This window comes from Jaculus jaculus, chromosome 2 (assembly GCF_020740685.1).
Source record: "Jaculus jaculus isolate mJacJac1 chromosome 2, mJacJac1.mat.Y.cur, whole genome shotgun sequence".
NCBI classification, from domain to species: domain Eukaryota; kingdom Metazoa; phylum Chordata; class Mammalia; order Rodentia; family Dipodidae; genus Jaculus; species Jaculus jaculus.
Window position 1 is genome coordinate 43,661,659 of NC_059103.1, and position 6,101 is coordinate 43,667,759.

Genomic DNA, 6,101 nt, shown 5'->3' on the forward strand with positions numbered 1-6,101 from the left:
GTACCCATCTGTTGTTACATGTTCCTTTTTATATTGTGAGAATACTTCAGTTATGTGACACAAATTTATCAGATTTCAGAGCAATGCAATTTGCCAAAATCATCTAAAAATAAGGGTGCAAAAATGAAGCTACATATGTCCACTAATATGGCCCAAACTGTCAAAACTACAATGAAAATAAAAGTCTATAATCACCTTAGGAAATAGTAATACATTTTTCTCTCTAATATGTAGAACAGGTGTAATAGAACAGTAATAATGTACAGAATAGCAGCATTAACAAACTTGATTTAATGAACATAAACAGAACTGTATGCAACTGCAGAGTACACATAGAAGGAGTGGTGGCTTGGAACTCACTGGAAGTTTCTTTTTTCTTTTTTTTTTTTTTTTGAGGTAGGGTCTCACTGTAGCCCAGGCTGATCTGGAATTCACTGGGTAATCTCAGTGTGGCCTTGAACTCACAGCAATCCTCCTACCTCTTCCTGAGTGCTGGAATTAAAGGTGTGCGCCACCACGCCCTGTTAGGTTGGCTTTTTGTTTTGTTTTTGAGGTAGGGTCTCACTAGCCCAGGCTGACCTGGAATTCACTATGTAGTCTCAGCGATCCTCCAGCTTGTGCCACCACGCCAGCCTCTAGACTGGCTTTTGTCCTTAGTGCTGGAATTAGTGTGAGTCATCTCACCTAGCTTATACATTATAAAAAAAAAAATGGGACGTTGCACTACATCCTGGGCCATATGTTAAATGTTTCGTGACATGAAAATACAAAAGTATACTAAAACCAATAACTTGACCATTCAAGAAATTTAATGAAGGCTGGAGAAAATGGCTTAGAGGTTAACACATTTGCCTGCTAAAGCCAAAGGACCACCGTTGAGTTCCCCAGGACCCACGTAAGCCAGATGCACAAGGTGGCACATGTGTCTGGAGTTCATTTGCAGTGGCTGGAGGCCCTGGCATGCCCATTCTCTTCTCTCTCTACCTCTCTTTCTCTCTCTCAAATAAATAAAATTTTTTTTTTTTTTTTTTGGTTTTTCAAGGTAGGGTCTCACTCTTGTCCAGGCTGACCTGGAATTCACTATGGAGTCTCAGGGTGGCCTTGAACTCACGGCAATCCTCCTACCTCTGCCTCCCGAGTGCTGGGATTAAAGGCGTGCGCCACCACGCCCGGCTTAAAATATTTTTTAAAAAAGAAATTTAATGAACTTCTGTATATAAGGCAAAAGCTAAAGAAGGAAATCTGTTGGCAATACAAAGGCACATTGAATTGAACAACAATGAAAACTTGCAGGATGCACTCAAGTTCCGAGGTTAATTGTGTAGATTCAAAGGTGTGTTCTCTGTAACACTGAAGGTGGTATGTGATGTCTGCATCCCTATTAAATTGGAGTGCAATAGCAAGTCTTATTTTTGGTGTTTTTTTAAAGTTTTAAAAAATTTTTTAAATTTATTTTCTATTTTTTTATCTTTTCACAATTTTTACTAACATTTTCCATGATTATAAAAAATATCCCATGGTAATACCTTCCCCCCACACTTTCCCCTTTGAAATTCCATTCTCCATCATATTACCTCCCCATCTCAATCATTCTACTTACATATATGCTTTTGTTTTTTCAAGGTAGGGTCTCACTCTAGCTCGGGCTGACCTGGAATTAACTATGTAGTCACAGGGTGACCTTGAACTCATGACAGTCCTCCTACTTCTGCCTCCCCAGTGCTGTGATTAAAGGCATGTGCCACCACGCCTGGCACAATAGCAAGTCTTTTAAAAAATATTTTTGTGCTGGAGAGATGGCTTAGTGGTTAAGACGTTTGCCTGCAAAGCTGAAGGATCCTGGTTTGACTCCCCAGGACCCATGTAAGCCAGATGCACAAGGTGGCACATGCATCTGGAGTTCCTTTGAAGTAGCTGGAGGCCCTGGCATGCCCATTCTCTCTCCCTGCCTCTTTCTCAAATAAATAAGTAAATAGATAGATAGATAAAATATATTTACAAATATTTTGCATTTACTTTTGAGCAGAGAAGGAGTGAATATGTTCCTGCCATGGCTCTTGCCACTTCAAACACACTCCAAACACATATGCCACATTGTGAGTCTGGCTTTATAAATATCAGTAAGCAAGTCTCTAAGACCATGAACGCTATTATTTGGTATAGGAGTATAGTTCAGTGACACAGTGCTTAGCTAGCATGCTTGAGTTTTTGGGTTTGCCAGCATCAGAATAAAAATATCAAACATAAATACAGTTGGTCATTGTTTGAAAGTAGTTCTTTGAAAAGGCTATTAAAATGAACACTGGAGAAGCTGATAACTAAAGATGTACTTGGACAGGAATAGAAAAGTCTTCTTACTGTTAAAAAATTATCAAAAAGGCAGCCATGGTGGCGCACGCCTTTAATCCCACCACTTCGGAGGCAGAGGTAGGAGGATCATTGTGAGTTTGCAGCTATCTGAGACTACATAGTGAATTCCAGGTGAGCCTGAGCGAGAGTGAAACCCTACCTCAAAGAAACAAAAACAAGCAAACAAAAAAGCACAAAACACTTCAGATTCTCTGACTTCAATAGGTTACCAGCTTTACACAGACTATTTCTGACCATGGGAAGACAAATAAAACTCACTCTTAAAAAAAAAAAAAAAAAAAAAAAAAACTCTTTTCAGAATTATTTTATTTTACTGGTTTTTTTGAGGTAGGGTCTTAGTCTGGCCCAGGCTGACCTGAAATTCACTATGTATTCTCAGGCCTGGAACTCACAGTGGTCCTCCTACCTCTGCCACCCGAGTGCTGGGATTTAAGGCATGCGTAACCACACCCGGCTTATTTTATTTTATTAAATATATTTATTTGAGGGAGGAACAGGCAGACATAGAGTGAGTATGGACATGCCAGGGCCTCCCACTACAAACGAACTCCAGATCCATGTGTCATTTTGTGCATCTGGCTTTATGTGGGTACTGGGCAGTCAAACCTGGGCCAGTAGGCTCTGTAAGCAGTTGCTTTTAATTACTGAGCCATTTCTCCAGCCCTCAGAATTATTTTTTTTGATTTATGTACAATTTATGTTTTTTTAATTTTTATTAGCATTTTCCATGATTATAAAAAATATCCCATGGAAATTCCCCCCCCCCTGCACTTTCCCCTTTGAAATTCCATTCTCCATCGTATTACCTCCACATCTCAATTATTGTACTTACATATATACAATATCAACCTATTAAGTACCCTCCTCCCTTCCTTTCTATCCCTTTATGTCTCCTTTTTAACTTACTGGCCTCTGCTACTAAGTATTTTCATTCTCATGCAGAAGCCCAATCATCTGTAGCTAGGATCCACATATGAGAGAGAACATGTGGCGCTTGGCTTTCTGGGCCTGGGTTACCTCACTTAGTATAATCCTTTCCAGGTCCATCCATTTTTCTGCAAGAATTATTTTAAATATATGCTTTAAGTTAGGGGAAAATATTTCTTCCCATTTCTCACCTACTAATCTCTGTCCAAAAGAGACCCAAGATGCTCACATGACCTTACACATCAAACTCAGCAAGAATAACCTGAATAAAAGAAAGGTCATGGGGGGTTGGCAGGCTGGAGAGATGGATAGTGTTAAGGATAGTGTGAAGCCGAATGACCTGTGTTCTCTCCAGATACCACATAAGCTAGACACAGAAAGGTGAGGCAAGTGCATGGTCATACATGCCCCTAGGGCATGGACAAGTGTCTGGAGTTCAATTGCAGTGGTTGAGGCCCTGACACACCAATTTTCTTTCTGAAATAAAAAATAAAAAAAGAAAAAGAAGGAAAGGTCATTGGGTAAAGCACTCTCATTGCAAGCACGAGGACCTAAGCTTGGACCCCCAGGACTCATAAATAAACCTGGGTTGGTGGTGCACACCTATTTATCCCAGCACCAAGAAGCTTGCTGGCCAACTCCCCTAGCCAGATTGACAAGCTCTAGGGTCAATGAGAGCAATAAAGGCACCTACCATCAGCTTCTAATCACATACAGTAGAAAGTATTAGCTAATGTTATAAATACAAGTATAAAACATTTTAATCTGTGGTGCTCTAAGTGGCTAATCATACATTAGTTGGGTTTATCTCTGAAATTCAGTAATAGTTTAACATTGGACAAAGCATTTCATTCCATTATTGGATTAAAGGAAGGTAATTTCTGAAGAGAAGCAAAAACATTTCAAGAAATTAAGCACCCAAGCACCCACTTAAGTAGAAATGGAAGAAAATTTCTTGACCTAATGAGAGTATTTCTTTTTAATACCAAAGTTAAGGATGTCATGTGTCTGGAGTTTGTTCGCAGTGGCTAGAAGCCCCGACGCACCCATATTCTCTCACTCGCTTCCTCTGACTGTAATAAATAAATAAAAATCTTTTTTAAAAAATTAAGGAAGTCAGTCCAAAGGTATCAGAAGAGATGAAAAGATAAGGGCTGGAGAAATGGCTTAGCAGTTAAGACACTTGCCTGCAAAGCCAAAGGCCCCTTAGAAGTACGTGCTCAACCATGTTTATTGCTGCTCAATTTATTATAGCTGGGAAATGGAACCAGCCTAAATGTCCCTCAACTGATGAGTGGATAATGAAGATGTGGCACATTTATCCAATGGAGTTCTACTCAGCAGTAAAGAAAAACGAAGTTATGAAATTTGCAGAAAAATGGATGGACCTGGAAAGGATTATACTAAGTGAGGTAACCCAGGCCCAGAAAGCCAAGCGCCACATGTTCTCTCTCATATGTGGATCCTAGCTACAGATGATTGGGCTTCTGCGTGAGGAGGAAAATACTTAGTAGCAGAGGCCAGTAAGTTAAAAAGAAGATATAAAGGGAAGAGAAAGGAAGGGAGGAGGGTACTTAATAGGTTGATATTGTATATATGTAAGTACAGTGATTGTGATGGGGAGGTAATATGATGGAGAATGGAATTTCAAAGGAGAAAGTGGGGGGGGGGGAGGGAGGAAATTTCCATGGGATATTTTTTTATAATCATGGGAAATGCTAATAAATTTTTTTTATAAAAGAAAAATAAAGGAAGTCAGTCCAAAGGTATCAGAAGAGATGAAAAGATAAGGGCTGGAGAAATGGCTTAGCAGTTAAGACACTTGCCTGCAAAGCCAGAGGCCCCAGGTTCGATTCCCCAGTACCCATGTAAACCAGGTGCACCAGGTGGTGTATGTGTCTACAGTTCATGTGCAGTGGCTAGAGGCCCTGACATGCCCAATCTCTCTCTCTCTCTCTCCCTCTCTGTTTTTCTCTCTCAAATATATAAATAAAAATAAAATGTGAGCCGGGCATGGTTGTGCATGCCTTTAATCCCAGCACTCGGGAGGTAGAAGGATCACTTTGAGTTCAAGGCCACCCTGAGACTACATAGTTAATTCCAGGTCGGCCTGAGCTAGAGTGAAACCCTACCTCGAAAAAGCAAAAATAAATAAATATGTTTTAAAAAGTAAAAGCATACAACACAAAGTACCAGAATTCAGAAAATGCAAATTATTTCCAGCATATAACCAAACTGAAGTTTTAGGTCACCACAAATAAGATGATTCACAAGAGGTGTCTGAAAATCATGATTCACTCAGGGTAAATTCACAAGAAGTATCTGAAAATCATGGTTCATTGTAAAAGTAGGATGTTAGATGTCATTGCACACTGAATTGTAAAAACTGCTCCCCATCTGCAATAGAATTTGCATAACTTGAGCAGAGTCTTGCTGGACAAATGGCAGTGATTAATGTTTATACTTCGTGGACTGCCTGGACCACTTATCCTCTTGGCAAAGTTACCAGGGTCCCAGTTTCCCTGTGTTAAAAGAAGGATTTGTTATTTAAAAAACAAATATTTATTTAGTAGAGGGATAGAATGGGCATGCCAGGGCCTCAGCTACTGCAAACGGACTCCAGACACATGTGCCACCTTGTGCATTTACTTTCATAAGTACTGGGGAATCAAACCTGAGTTGTTAGATTGTGCAGGCAAGTGCCTTAACCACCAAGCCATCTCTCCAACCTGATTTGTTATTTTAAAGAATTTATTATGCACTATTTTACAATAGTAGTCAGCAATTTATTATTAAATAAGCCT